Below are 15,553 nucleotides of genomic sequence, written 5' to 3'. Positions count from 1 at the left end.
AGCTTCGCTTCACTTGGACGTTGCCACTGAAGATGTTACCTAGCCAGGTGATGAAACGTCTGGATATCAAACCTACACCCTAAACCTAAAATGATATCTTCAGAAACATCGTTAAAGCCAGAAAGCGTGTTCAAGTTTTTTAAAAGAGCTGCTGAAATCTATCTGATTCTTTCACTGAAATAAACGCAGAGAGGCTGGAAGGGGTGAATGGGCGAAAATGAGCACTGCAGATGCAGGAGATTAGAGTCAAGATTAGAGTGGTGCTGGAAAAGCACAGCCGGTCAGGCAGCATTCGAGGCTTTTGCCTGAAACATTGATTTTCCTGCTCCTTGGATGCTGCCTGACCTGCTGTGATTTCCAACACCACTCTGATCTTGAATGTACGGGGTGAATGGCCTAGTCCTACTCTTGTGAAGTTGGTCCCAACTATCTAGAAATAGCGTCACAGAGCACAGAAACATACCCTTGGGTCTATGCCGACCAGATATCCTAAATTAATCTAGTGACCCATTTGCCTGCATTTGGCCCCTTATCCCTCTGAATCTGTCCTATTCATATCCCCATCCAGATGCATTTTAAATATTATCATTGTACTGGCCTCCACCACTTCCTCTGGCTGACACGCATCAGCGTCTGTGCAAAAAGGTTGCCCCTCAGAAATCTTTCCCCTCTCACCCTAAACCCATGCCCTCCAGTTCTGGACTCGCGCAACGTGGGGAAAAGACATACAAAAGTTGAGCAGCCAGACAGAATGCAAAAACAATACAATGTCGAATCACAGGGAAAAACAAATTGTAGCTCGATCCCTTTTTTGTCTTATTGGCATTTGGACTCTTAAAATCTGACAGGAACACCAGCATCCCTAGTGAGCATACTGCGCATGTTTCCCGGTGTCAGTAACGCAGTGCACATGCCCACCGGTGTCAGCTAAACACTGGGCATGCTCATCGCTTTCCGCAAAAAATGGCGCGCGACCTTCCTTTGATGGTCCAATAGGGAACCGTGGAGGACCAAAACAAAACTGGTCCTCCTGCCAATCAGAGCCACCCCATTGTCTGAATGCGGAAGTTGGACCATGAGTTTCTAAAGCTGCTACTCCTGCTCCTCTCTTTCTGAAACAACATTGAGCTTCACCCAGACTGCAAATTCCTTCCTCTGTCTGAGATCTGTGAGTACGGCACTCTCTTTTCTCGCCCCCTTTGCCATTTCTATTTCTTTCCGGAGTTCAATTGTTGACTTACAGCAACTGAAAGGAAAGGGGACAGACTATGGAAAAGTGATCGAGGTCTGTGTCTCAATTGGCAAAATAGACAGACAGGAGGCTGGAAGGACACAGCAAATCAAGCAGCATCGCGAGGTGTAGAAGTCGATATTTCGGGTGTAACCCTTCTTCAGGACTGGGGATAGGTGCCGGGACCGGGGGCTAAAGTGGGGATAGGTGAAGAATCGGTCTGATGAATCATTGGGTGGAAGAAATCAGGTTGGTGGCAGGAAGGAGTGGTAGTGAGGGGCACGGAGCTGAGAAGGGAGTTGGGTGATGGAAAGGGAGGTTATTTGAAATTGGAGAACTCGATGTTGGGTCCTGCAGGCTGTAGTCTGCCCGGGCGGAAGATGGGGTGTTGTTCCCTAATTTGCAGTTTGGTTCGTTGTGGCAATAGAGGAAGCCTATGATGTTCTTGTCAGAAAGGGAGTGGGAAGGGGAATTAAAATCGATGGTGACTGGGAGGTCTGGTCAGCCTCTGCGGACCCAGCTGTGATGCTCGCCAATCCGTTCCCCAAGTTTACGCTCAGTCTCCCCGAAGTTGAGAAGACCACAATTTACAAACACGTGGCAAATGCAGTATCTCAATGTGAAGTTATAGTCTTTGCTATGAAACAAAAAAGCAGGAAGGAGATGTATTGTTTAAATGGTGATACTGTGGAATGTGGAGAAAGTGAGAACTGCAGATGTTGGAGATGAGAGTCAAAGTGTGGCGCTGAAAAAGGTGGTAAGTCAGGCAGCATCTGAGGACCAGGAGAGTCGACATTTCGGTCCCGAGCACTTCATCAGGAATGATGTGTGGATGGACAAAGGGTCTGATTCGGTTCTATATAACTCTAATCATCTTCGGTGAGAGCAGAAGTGTGATTGTGAAGGCTGGAGTTTCAGAGCAGCTCTCAAAGATGCTTTGCCCTTAACGTGGATGGACAAAGGGTCTGTTTCTGTGCTGTATGACTCTAATCATCTTCGGTGAGAGCTGAAGTGTTTCTGAGGACTTTTCAAAGATGCTTTTCCCTTAATGGGAGTAGAAGTTACAATGAAATCTTGCATTTGTGAGACAGCAACTGAGTGAGTGAGTAAATCCGAGGTTTTGGTGCAAAGTGGGAATTCGTTGCACTGTGAGGATGAAACTCTACTTATTGAGTCATTTCTGCTGGTGAATGAAACCAGGCTCAAGATTAGGAGGAGTAAATTTAGGACAGAGATGAGGAGGAACTGCTTTTCCTGGAGTGTAGTGTATCTATGGAATTCTCTGCCCCAGGAAGCAGTAAAGGCAGCTTCATTAAGTATATTCAAGACACAATTGGATGGGTTTTTGCAATGGTAGGGGAATTAAGGGTAGTTGGGACAATGCAGGGAGGAGGATCTCAGATGGTGAATAGATTAGCCATGATCTTAATTGGATTTTTGAACAAGAGGAAGGCATGAAAATGGTTTCAAGACCAGTTTAGAACAGTTACAGAGCCAGAGAGCACAAATAGACCCTTCAATCCAACTAGACCATGCTGACTGTGTTCACAAACTAAACTAGTCCCACCTGCCCCATTCTCCCACTTTCTCCCCGTAACCTTTGATCCCCTTGATACTCAAGAACCTATCTGTCTCAGTTTTTAAATATCCTCAGTGACCTGGCCTGCACAGCCTTCTGTGGAAATAGATTCCACAGATTCACCGCTCTCTGGCTGAAGAAGTTTCTCCGTTCTAAAAGGTCTACCATTTACTCTAAGGCTGTGCCCTCTGGCCCAAGTCTGTGCCCTCTGGCCCAAGTCTGTCCTACCAATGGAAACATCTTCGCAATGTCCACTCTGTCCGGGCTTTGAAAACTATGTATGTTTCAATTAGACCCACCCGCCGAGTGTGCGCCTGTTAATCAGCATGAGCCAGACCCTTCAGGATGAGGTAGAGCAGGGATTAGGGTCAGCAAAGTGAGAATGGAGGGAGTGTGTGTGGGATGGAGATTTTCAGTTTCTAGGGAATGAGAGAGAAAAGTGAGTTCGCTATAAATTAGAATTGATCGGATGGGCCAAAGAGTGGTAGATGGAATTTAATTTGGAGAAATGTGAGTTGTTGCATTTTGGTCAAGCAATCCAGGCAGGACTGACACAGTTAAGGGGAATGTTGCAGAACAAAGAGTCCTTGGAGTGCAGGTTCCATAGTTCTCAGGTAGAGAGGATAGCCTTTGTTGGTCAGAGCATTGAGTAGATGAGTTGGGAGGTCATGTTGTGGCTGTCCAGGATGTTGGTTAAGCCACTTTTGGAATACTGCATTTAGTTCTGGTCTCCCTGCTGTAGGAAAGATGTTATGAAACTTTGAAAGGGGTCAGAAAAGAATAGGCCAGGGGCATTTTCCATGGAGCATCAGAGGCTGAGGAGTAAACTTATAGACCTTTGTAAGGGCCATGGACAGAAGGGAAACCCTAAAGTCTTTTCCCCAGGGTATGGCAGTCCAAAACTAGAAGGCATATGTTTGAGGTGAGAGTGGAATGATTTAAGAGATTGGAGGGGCAACCACTACAGAGGGTGGTGCATGTATGGAATGAACTGCCAGAGGAAGTGATGGAGGCTGGCACAATTACAACAATTAAAAGGCACGTGGATGTCTGTCTGTTCTCAGCTCTGCTGGATGTCTGTTGAAGCTCTGAACCCCCCCTTCTACACCTTCTGGGACAAACAAACATTCAGTCAATCAAGCCCCAATCCACAATCTCCCAGCCAGTCAACAATCCAGGCACAGTGTAGTCACAGCAGGGAATCAGCTGCCCTGAGTGCGGGAAGGCCTTTATCCAGGCCTCTGCCCTGTTGAGGCACCGGTGGGTCCACACGGGGGAAGAGGCCCTTCAGCTGCCCCGAGTGCAGAAAGACATTCCGTGAATCCTCCAACCTGTTGAGGCACCAACGGGTCCACACAGGGGAAGAGGCCCTTCAGCTGCCCCGAGTGCGGGTAGGCCTTTACCCAGGCTTCCTCCTTGCTGATCCACCAGCGGGTCCACACGGGGGAAGAGACCGTTCCCCTACACAGTGTGGGGGTAGGCCTTTATCCAGGCCTCTGCCCTGCTGAGGCACCGGTGAGTCCACGCAGGGGAGAGGCCTTCAACTGCTCCTCCCACCTGCGGAGTCACCAGCAGGATCATGTGGCATTGCAGGGGGATTGAAAGAATGACGGCCGAGTGCCTTTATTAACTGGACTATCAACCCAGTTCCAGTGGCTCCCGAGTTCGATTCCCACCGCGACAGATGGTGGAATTCGAATTTGGTCAGAAATCTGGAGTTCAGAATCTAACGGTGAAACCATTGTCGGTGGGGTGGGGGTGGAAGAAAACCCCCATCTGATTCACTCAGTTCTTTTTTAGGGAAGACTTGAGCAGTTATTAGAGCAGTCGTCCCAGCTGCATCCTTTACCTGGTCTGGCCGACACGTGAGTCCAGCCCCACAACAGTCTGGTGGACTCTACGCTGCTCATCCAACTTGATTGGAATACAGGTTGAAATTGCTGAGTGAGGCAATACTTCCTCCAGGTTAAGGCTGTACCAAGGATGCAGTTACAAAGGGACGACTCAGTGGTGACCAATAATGAAGAAAGTGAGGGGTTGCACTTTGACCTTGAGCTATTTTTTAAAAATTGCTACTTTTTCTACACCTTTCTGCTGGGAGATTCTGAAGCTGTAACAAAGTTGGGTCACAATAAAGATTACCTGAACTTCACACTGAGCTCTGACTCTCACTGAGAGCTTTAAACTGCAACAGGTTTTTGTTTTAAAACTGCTCATTTTACATGTGAAAGTGAGAACTGCTGATGCTGGAGATCAGAGTCAAGATTAGAGTGGTGCTGGCAAAGCACAGCAGGTCAGGCAGCGTACGAGGACCAGGGAAATTGACATTTCGGGCAAAAGCCCTTCCTCAGGTTTTTGCCAGAAACGTTGATGTTCCTGCTCCTCAGATGCTGCCTGACCTGCTGTGCTCATTTCTGACAGTCTCCTGTACTATGTTTCCAATGTTGTGTATCTGTTGCAGCAGTGAATGAGTAGCCAGTATTGTTAGAAATTGTAAAATTTTCAGGAGTGCAATGTCATCAGCATTGTAGTTTCCTGGCAGCACTGAGAAGTGTGTGCTTGGTTCACTAGATATGATGTGGAGGTGCCGGTGTTGGACTGGGGTGGATAAAGTTAAAACTCAACACCAGGTTATCGTCCAACTGGCTTATTTGGAAGCACGAGCTTCTTCATTGGGTGTTTGTGGAACAGGATCATAAGACACAACCACCTGATGAAAGAGCAGTGCTCCAAATGCTAGTGCTTACAAATGAGCCTGTTAGAGTATCACCTGGTATTGTGTGAAATTTAACTTCGCACACCCCAGTCAAACACCGGCATCTCCAAATCAGGTACATAGTTCTTTGAAAGTTGCATCATTGGGACACAGGGTAGTGAAAGAGGCCAGTCAGGAGCCCTGGAGGACCGGAAGGTGACTGGTCCTCCTGCCAATCAGAGCCTTCCTATTGTCTGAATGCAGACGTTGGAACATGAGCTTCGGAAGCTGCTGCTGCTCTCTCTGAATGAAGTTTGAGTTTGCTCCAGACTGTAACCTCCTTATTCTGTCAACCATCTGAGTGTATGGTACTCTCTTCACAACTCCTTTTCCATGTTTTTCATTCTGGGCTTCAATTTACGACTTGCAGCAACCGAAAGGAAAGGGAATGAATTCACGGAGCGGACAGAATCAGGAAAAGTTTGTTTCTAAACAGAGTGTTTCACGTGTGGAGTGAATGTAAAGAGGAAGTGATGGATGCACATTCAGATGCAACGTTTAAAAGACATTTGGATAAGTACATGAAGAGGCACGGTGCGGAGGGATATGGGCCAAACACTGGCAAGTGGCACCAGTTTAGTTTGAGAACGTAGGCAGCATGGAATAGTTGGACTGAAGGGTCCGTTTCTGTGCTGTCTAACGTAACTGTTCTGTAGTGGTCTTAAAACCATTTTCTTGCCTTCCACCTTCAACGTGGATACTGTACCTGCATCCAACACATAAACCATTCAAAATAAAAAAAAAAACACCTCCTGCGCACAAAGAAATCCACACTTTATTGTTCAAAAATCAGATGAACTCAGCCTTGAATATATTCAATGACCCCCTAACTGCAGGAAGACATCCCCACTTCTAATCTCAGTTCAGCTTGTTAATATACCACTTGCCTTGCTGCACCTGTCTGATAACTGGCATTGACTGATGTAGAAGGATGCTGCTAATCAAAGCACTGATCACACGATGGTCTGGTGTCAGCTCAGATTTCAGGCCCTGATTTCTCTGTCCTGTGTTGATCCTCCTGTTCCCACAGACTAAGATGTCGGTCTGTTCTCAGCTCTGCTGGATTTCTGTAAAGCTTTGACCCCGCCTTTTATAACTTCTGGAACGATAAAATATTCAATCAAGATCCAACCCATAATCTCCCAGCCTGTCAACCATCCTGATACAAGGTGCAGTCATAGCAGGGAATCAAACAAGAAAAATGAAACAAAAATCATAAATAGGCGCACGTGCTTAATGTTTGTTCATGAGGAAGTAAACCAGGAATAGGGGTCTCCCAGGAATCTTCCAGTGCCCTACTTGAGGAATTCTGTCACCCTTACATCTATTAGTACCCAGCTTTGAATTACAACAACATTTACACCAACAGGAATAAAGCATCTGTTATCAAATAGACAGAATATACAGCACGGACATAGACTTTTTCTCTATCTCATGGATGAGATAGATCATCCATGGGGGGAGTTTGTCTTTGTAGCATGATGTTTGCAAATACATTCTACTTTACTCAAAGACTGCACAATCTGCAGGCAGTCAATACATGTAATATATTGTAAATTCCACTTTGAAAATAGATAATGGGCCCACTACTTTTTGGATGTGAGCATAAGTGGTATAGTAAGTAAGTTTGCTGATGACACCAAAATTGGAGGTGTAGTGGACAACGAAGGAGGTTACCTCAGATTACAATGGGATCTTGATCAGATGGGCCAATGGGCTGAGAAGTGGCAAGTGGAATCTAATTTAGGTAAATGTGAGGTGCTGCACTTTGGGAAAGCAAATCTTAGAAGGACTTGTACACTTAATGGTAAGGTCCGAGGGAGTGTTGCTGAACAAAGAGACCTTGGAGTGCAGGTTCACAGCTCTATGAAAGTGGAGTCGTAGGTCAATAGGATAGTGCAGATGGCATTTGGTATGCTTTCCTTTATTGGTCAGAGTATTGAGTACAGGAGTTGGGAGGTCATGTTACAGCTGTATAGTTGGAATATTGCATGCAATTCTGGTTCCCTTCCTAGCAGAAAGATGTTGTGAAACTTAAGGGTTCAGAAAAGATTTACAAGGATGTTGCCAAGACTGGAAGATTTGTGCTATAGGGAGAGACTGAATAGGCTGGGGCTGTTTTCCCTGGAGCGTCAGAGGCTGGGGGGTGACCTTATAGAGGTTTATAAAATCATGAGGGGCATGGATAGGATAGATAGACAAAGTCTTTTCCCTGGGGTGGGGAGTCCAGAACTGGAGGGCATAAGTTTACAGTGAGAGGGGAAAGATATAAAAGAGACCTAAGGGACAACGTTTTCACTCAGAGGGTGGTACATGTATGAAATGAGCTGCCAGAGGAAGTGATGGAGTCTGGTACATTGCAACATTTAAAAGGCAACTGGAGGGATGTGGGCTGGGTGCTGGCAGGTGGGACGAGATTGGGTTGGGATACCTGGTCGGCATATACGAGTTGGACTGAAGGGTCTGTTTCCGTGCTGTACATCTCCATGACTCTATAACCAGTCTGCCTTAAGACTTGAAAACAGACAGACTCTGACCTCACACCTTTAATGCATTGTCTGAACAGAGGTGTCACCATTTGTTCTGAAAGCCTTAAGCTATCTTGAAGATGCCTTACTGGAAGTTCTGGGATTGACATATTAATGATTGCTGCAACCTATTCTAAAATATGAAAGACTTAACAATCCAGGTTTGTTCAGTATATCAGTTCAGTGGCAGGGCACTTTAATGTTTTCCTATAAATTCTGTGCCACATGATCTTATTGTCCACAATCACCTGATGAAGAAGCAGTGCTCCGAAGCTCGTGTTTCCAAATAAACTGTCGGACTTCGCCAGGTGTTGTGAGATTTTTAACTTTGTCCAGGTTCAGATAGTGCCCAGGGATGTGCAGGTTAGGTTCATTAGTCAGGGGTAAATGTTGAGCAATAGGGGAATTGTGGTAGTGGGTTACCTTTCGGAGGATCAGTGTGTAGTCTTTGGGCCGAGTGGCCTGCTCCCACACTGTGGGGAGTCTTGGAAGGGGAAGGGATTTTTGTAAACTGTGCAAGGCAATGCAGGCGTAGTGTGGGGGCCTGCTGTTGGCCTTGCCCCGCCCTTTGCTCCTCCCCCCTGTTGTGGAGTTGTGTAAAAAACAGCTACTCTTTCTCTGCCCTTTTTGCTGGGGGAGGGGGGGAGGAGGGAGGGGGGGGGTCTGAAGCTGTAACCATATTGGGACACAAAATAAAGGTAACCAGAACCAGAACGTACTGCTGGGCTCAGGCTCTCATTGAAAGCTCCAAGCGGTTTTTGTTTTAAGCTGCTCATTTCTTGCAGCCTTCTGCACTAAGTTTCCAATGTTGTGTATGAGATGGAGCAATGAATGAGTAGCTAGTTTCGTTAGAAACTATAAATTTTTCAGGAGTGCATCATTTCATCGGCAGTTTACTGGCAGCACTGGGAAGTATGGGCTGTGTTCACTAGAAACGAGGTGGAGGTGCTGCTGTTGGATTAGGTGGGACTAGGTTTAAAAATCACAACACCAGGTTATAGTCCAACAGGTTTATTTGGAAGCATTAGCTTTCAGAGTGCTGCTCCTTCATCGGGTAGCTGTCGAACAGGATCATAAGACACAGAGTTAAGAGCAAAAGATCAGTGTCATGCAACTGATGATATATTGACAAACGTAGATTGCTGTTAAGTCTTTCATCTTTTAGAATGGGTTGCAGGTATTAGTTCATTAATGTGTACATCGCAGTACTACTATTAAGTCATATTCTCAAGATCACTTAAGGTCTTTTTAAAAAACAGGTGACACCTCAGTCCAGACAATGCATGAAAGGTGTGAGAGTATCCCAATCTTAAATCGGACTGGTTCTATTTCCAAACTAGGAATTAGTAAAATATTACATGGATTGACTACCTTGCGTTTTGTGCAAAATTGAATATATCTGTAAATATAATTCTGCAAATGCACCACATTGTTATATGTATGTGTGCAGCATGAGAGTGCGTGTAAGAGAGTATGTGTGCACATGCTTGGTAAAGTGAGTGTGATGGAGGAGAAGCCTGTGAAAGGGTGTGTGTGTTGGGGGGGCGTGTATGTGTGTATGTCTGAGAGAGAACATGTGTATAGATAAAAAGTGAGGGGTTGCATTTTGCCAAAATAAGGAAGGGCAGGACTTGTACAGAGGGATATGGTGGGGGGCGGGGGGGTTCAGATATATACTTCTTTGAAAGTTGCATCACTGGTTGGAAGGAAGCTTCAGAAGGCATTCAGCACACTTACCTGAATTGTTCACACCATTGAACAAAGCAGCTGGGACATAATGTTGAAGTTGTACAGGATGTTGGTGAAGCCACTTGTAGAGTACTGAGAACGCTTCTGGTGGCCCTGTAATAGGAAGAATTCTATTAGAAAGGGTTCAGTAAAGATTTACCAGGATGTTGCCAGGACTGGAGGGTTTGAGTTGTAAGGAGAGGCTGAGACACTTCACTGGAGCACAGGAGGTTGAGGGGTGACCTCATTTGAGATTTATAAAATCATGAGGGTTATAGGGAAGATGAACATCAAACACAGCGAGCAGCGTGCGTGGTTATGTCGAGTGACAGGGGAAGAAATTGTGGCATTTGGACACTTTAAATCCATCAGGAACAGCATCTCCATAGAGCACACTGCGCATGTCAGGTGAGGTGCCGGAAGACTGGAGGTTAGCTAACGTGGTGCCACTGTTTAAGAAGGGTGGTAAGGACAAGCCAGGGAACTATAGACCAGTGAGCCTGACATCGGTGGCGGGCAAGTTGTTGGAGGGAGTCCTGAGGGACAGGATGTAAATGTGTTTGGAAAGGCAAGGACTGATTAGGGATAGTCAACATGGCTTTGTGTGTGGGAAATCATGTCTCAAATTTGGAGTTTTTTGAGGAAGTAAAGAGGATTGAGGAGGGCAGAGCGGTAGATGTGATCCATATAGACTTCAGTAAGGCATTCGACAAGGTTCCCCATGGGAGACTGATTAGCAAGATTAGATCTCATGGAATACAGGGAGAACTAGCCATTTGGATACAGAACTGGCTGAAAGGTAGAAGACAGAGGGTGGCGATGGAGGGTTGTTTTTCAGACTGGAGGCCTGTGACCAGTGGAGTGCCAGAAGGATCGGTGCTGGGCCCTCTACTTTTTGTCATTTACATTAATGATTTGGATGCGAGCATAAGAGGTACAGTTAGTAAGTTTGCAGATGACACCAAAATTGGAGGTGCAGTGGACAGTGAAGAGGGTTACCTCAGATTACAACAGGATCTTGACCAGATTGGCCAATGGGCTGAGAAGTGCAGATGGAGTTTAATTCAGATAAATGTGAGGTGCTGCATTTTGGGAAAGCAAATCTTAGCAGGACTTATACACTTAATGGTAAGGTCCTAGGGAGTGTTGCTGAACGAAGACACCTCAGAGTGCAGGTTCATATCTCCTTGAAACTGGCGTCACAGATAGATAGAATAGTAAAGGTGGTGTTTGGTATGCTTTCCTTTATTGGTCAGAGTATTGAGTACAGAGGTTGGGAGGTCATGTGGCGGCTGTGCAGGACATTGGTTAGGCCACTGTTGCAATATTGTGTGTAATTCTGGTCTCCTTCCTATTGGAAAGATTTTGTGAAACTTGAAAGAGTTCAGAAAAGATTCACAAGGATGTTTCCAGGGTTTGAGGATTTGAGGTATAGGGAGAGGCTAAACAGGTTGGGGCTATTTTCCCTGCAGCGTCGGAAGCTGAGGCTTACAAAGGGGCATGGATAGGATAGATAGACAAAGTCTTTTCCCTGGGGTGGGGGAGTCCAGAAGTCAAGGGTATAGGTTTAGGGTGAGAGGGGAAAGATATAAAAGAGACTTACTGGGCAACTTTTTCACACAGAAAGTGGTACGTGTATGGAATGAGCTGCCAGAGGAAGTGGTGGAGGCTGGTACAATTGTAACATTTAAGAGGCATTTGGATGGGTACATGAATAGGAAGGGTTTGGAGGGATATGGGCCAAATGCTGGCAGGTGGGACTAGATTGGGATGGGATATCTGGTCAGCATGGACGGGTTGGACCGAAGGGTCTGTTTCCATGCTGGTTCAACAAAAGCCATTCATGCTCTTCGCTGTCTGCAAAAACGGTGCAAACCCTTCTTCAAATAGACCAATGAGAAGCCAATTGTTGACTTGCAGCAACTGAAGAAAGTGAGTGAATCCAGGGAGGGGACAGAGTCGGGAAACGTTGGTCCAGGTCTGTATCTCAATTGGCAAACACATGGCAAATGCAGTCCCACAGTGTGAAGTTATAGCCTCAGTTACGAACAAATAACTGCTGAAAGGAGGTGCGTTGTTTAAATGGTGACATATTGGGATGTGGAGAAAGTGAGGACTGCAGATGCTGGAGATGACAGTTGAAAAGTGTGGCACTGGAAAAGCACAGCAGATCAGACAGCATCCGAGAAGCAGGAGAATCAACGTTTCAGGCATGAGCCCTTCCTCAGGAATGATGTGTGGATGTAAAAAGTGGCCTCAGCATCCTTCCACACCAGTCTCTGCCAGTTGTCAGACGGGTGCAGCAAGCAATCAGCAAGAGGAAATGAGTTCAGAAGTCTCTGCAGTTAGGGGGTCATTGAATATATTCAAGGCTGAGTTTGTCTGATTTTAGAACAAGAAAGAAGTGGATGTTTCTGGGGGAAGGCAAGTAAAATGATTTTAAGACCAGTACAGAACAGTTAAAGGGTCATACAGCACTGAAACAGACCATTCAGCCCAACTAGTCCATGCTGACTATATTCACAAACTAAACTAGTCCCACCTACCTGTGTTTGAACCATATCCCCCTGAACCTTTCCTATTCATGTACTTATCCAAATGTCTTTTAAACGTTGTTACACAACCAGCATCCACTATTTCCTCTGGACATTTATTCCACACACAAACCACTCTGTTTACAAAAAAGGTGCTCCTCATCTCTTATTAAAATCTTTCTCCTCTCACATTAATTTGCAGCCTAATCTTGAAATGACATGCCGTTCATCTTATCTATGCCCCTCATGGTTTTGGAAACCTCTATAAAGAGAACAAAGAACCTTACAGCACAGGAACAGGCCCTTCAGCCCTCCAAGGCTATGCTGATCGAGATTCTCTATCTAAACCTGCTGCCTATTTTCTAAGGATCTGTATCCCTTTGCTCCCTGCCGATTCATGTATCTGTCTAGATACATCTTAAATGACGCTATCGATCCCACCCCTACTGCCTCCACTGCATTTGAGGCACCCACCACCCTCTGCATAAAGAACTTTCCATGTAGATCTCCCTCAAACCTTTCCCTTCTCACTTTGAACTCGTGACTCCGATAATTAAGTCTTCCCCTATGGGGGAAAAAAAATTCTTCCTATCTACCCCTGTCTACATGCCTCATGGTTTTATAGGCCTCAATCAAGACCCCTCCTCAACCTCCTATTTTCCAATGAAAATACTCCTAATCTACTCAACCTCTCCTCATAGTTAGCGCTCTCCATAACAGGCAACATCCTGGTGAACCTCCTCTGCACCCTCTCCAAAGCATCCACATCCTTTGGGAAATCTGGCGACCGGAATTGTACAGCAGTATTCCAAATGTGGCCGAACCAAAATCTTATATAACTTTAACATGACCTGCCAGCTCTTGTACTCAATACTCCGTCCGATGATGGAAAGCATGTTGTATGCTGCCTTAACCACTCTACTGACAGGCATTGCCATCTTCAGAGAACAATAGATCTGAACACCCAGATCTCTCTGTACATCAATTTCCCCCAGGACCTTCCCATTTAATGTATAGTTTGCTCTCGAATTGCACCTTCCAAAATGCATCACCTCGCATTTGTCTGGATTAAACTCAATTTCTCTTCCCAACTCTCCAATCTATATTAGATTAGATTAGATTAGATTACAGTGTGGAAACAGGCCCTTCGGCCCAACAAGTCCACTCCGACCTGCCGAAGCGAAACCCACCCATACATTTACCCCTTACCTAACACTACGGGCAATTTAGTATGGCCAATTCACCTGACCCTGCACATCTTTGGACTGTGGGAGGAAACCGGAGCACCCGGAGGAAACCCACGCAGACACGGGGAGAACGTGCAAACTCCACACAGTCAGTCGCCTGAGGCGGGAATTGAACCCGAGTCTCTGGTGCTGTGAGGCAGCAGTGCTAACCACTGTGCCACCGTGCCGCCCTATAGTATTCTACTGTATCATCTGACAGTCCCCTTCACTATCTGATATTCCATCAATCTGAATGTCATCTGCAAACTTGCTAATGAGGCACCAGACACCTTCACCTTTCAACCTCCTGTGCTCCAATGAAAAACGTCCCAGCCTACCCTTCAATCGGTGTGAATTCTGTCTGGGTCCCAATGTCGAGTCAGCCTGACATTTTGGATAGAAAAGCTCTGCATTTAAATTACGTTCTTGAGAAAGTTACTGAAAACAGGTTCTGGGATTAACATACCAAAGAACAGAACCCCATTCTAAAAGATGGAAGATTTAATCTAAATTGTTTAATGTATCACATCTCCATGACACTGGACTCCTTTGGCTATAAATTCTGTGATCATGATCTTATTCTCCACAACCACCTGATAAAAGAGCAGAACTCCAAAAGCTAGTGCTTTCATGTTATGGCAGTAGCGGGAGGTGTGGGCTGTATTTACTAGAAACAATGAAGCAGTTAGATACCACACCTTTGAGGGGGAAAGAGTGTATTACATGACCTCCCAACTCCTATACTGAATGCTCTGAGCAATGAAGGAAAGCAAACCAAACGCCTTCTTCATTATTCTATCTACCTGAGACTCCACTTTCAAGGAACTATGAACCTGCACTCCAAGGTCTCTTTATTCTGCAACATTCCCCTAACTGCATCAGTCCTGCCTGGATTGCTTGACCAAAATGCAAACCTCAGACTTCTCTAAATTAAACTCCAACTGACACTCCTTGGCTCATCAGCCGATCCCAAAAATTCTAATTTATAGTGAACTCTCTTTCCTCTATTATTCCCTAGAAGCGGAAAATCTCCATCCCACACTCTCTCCGTCCGTTTTCACTTTGTTGAAAGTGGAAGAATGGGATTGAGAAACTGATCAGCGATGATTGAATGGTATGAGCAGACCTGGTGGTCTAATTTCTGCTTCTATGTCTTGTGGTCTCTTGCTGTCCTGGACACCGTGAGAGAGAATTGGGACCAGCATTGAACCGATCATGACTGGATATGGATCTACCTGCATCTAGGTGGATGGGCTGGGACTTTTTCACTGGAGCAGAGGAGGTGGAGATGTGACCTTATCAAGGTTTATAAAATCATGAGGGGAGAGATGAGGTGAAGGACAGGTGTCCTTCCCCTAGGCTGGGGGTTTCAAGATGACGGAGTAAATTTTGAATGTGAGAGGAGAAAGAGATTTTAAAAAGACTTGAAGGACACAATTTTTTTTATATTCAGTTCACGTGTGGACTGAATGTCCGGAGGAAGTGGTGGATGCAGGTACAGTTACAAGGTTTAAAAGACATTTGGATAATTACATGATTAGGAAATGTTCAGAAGGGTATGGGCCAAAACACTGCATGTGGGACTGGTTTAGCTGGTGAACATAGGGGGTCAGCATGGACTAGTTGGACTGAAGGGTCTGTTTCTGTGCTGTATGGTTCTGTAACTCGGTTCTGTACTTGTCTCAAGACCATTTTCTTGCCTTCCCCATAAACATCCACATAAACATCAGATGAACTCAGCCTTGAATATATTCAATGACCTGAAAATGTGTTGCTGGAACAGCACAGCAGGTCAGGCAGCATCCAGGGAACAGCAGAATCGACGTTTCGGGCATAAGCCCTTCTTTAGGAATCAAACGTCGATTCTCCTGTTCCCTGGATGCTGCCTGACCTGCTGCGCTGTTCCAGCAACACATTTTCAGCTCTGATCTCCAGCATCGGCAGACCTCACTTTCTCCTCGTATATTCAATG

At 45.7% G+C, this 15,553-nt stretch overlaps 1 long non-coding RNA gene across 4 annotated transcripts in view; it reads right to left on the bottom strand.

Annotated features, from left to right (window-relative positions):
* Positions 1–15,553, bottom strand: part of LOC148142987 (uncharacterized) — a 33,406-nt gene that overhangs the window by 14,042 nt on the left and 3,811 nt on the right. For 3 of the 4 annotated variants that reach the window (XR_015751084.1, XR_015751087.1, XR_015751085.1), the window contains exons 2-3: positions 9,831–9,935; positions 6,325–6,664 (exon numbers count right to left, since the gene is read on the bottom strand). This is a non-coding gene — a long non-coding RNA (uncharacterized LOC148142987). Of the gene's footprint in view, positions 1–6,324; positions 6,665–9,830; positions 9,936–15,553 lie in introns of those variants that run through there. The other variant, XR_015751086.1, reaches the window with a different exon arrangement.

Source organism: Chiloscyllium plagiosum, unplaced genomic scaffold (genome assembly GCF_037043375.1).
Source record: "Chiloscyllium plagiosum isolate Xiang-an unplaced genomic scaffold, Cpla_swu_hap1 HiC_scaffold_27, whole genome shotgun sequence".
Lineage (NCBI taxonomy): Eukaryota > Metazoa > Chordata > Chondrichthyes > Orectolobiformes > Hemiscylliidae > Chiloscyllium > Chiloscyllium plagiosum.
This window is presented reverse-complemented; position numbering and strand designations above follow the sequence as displayed.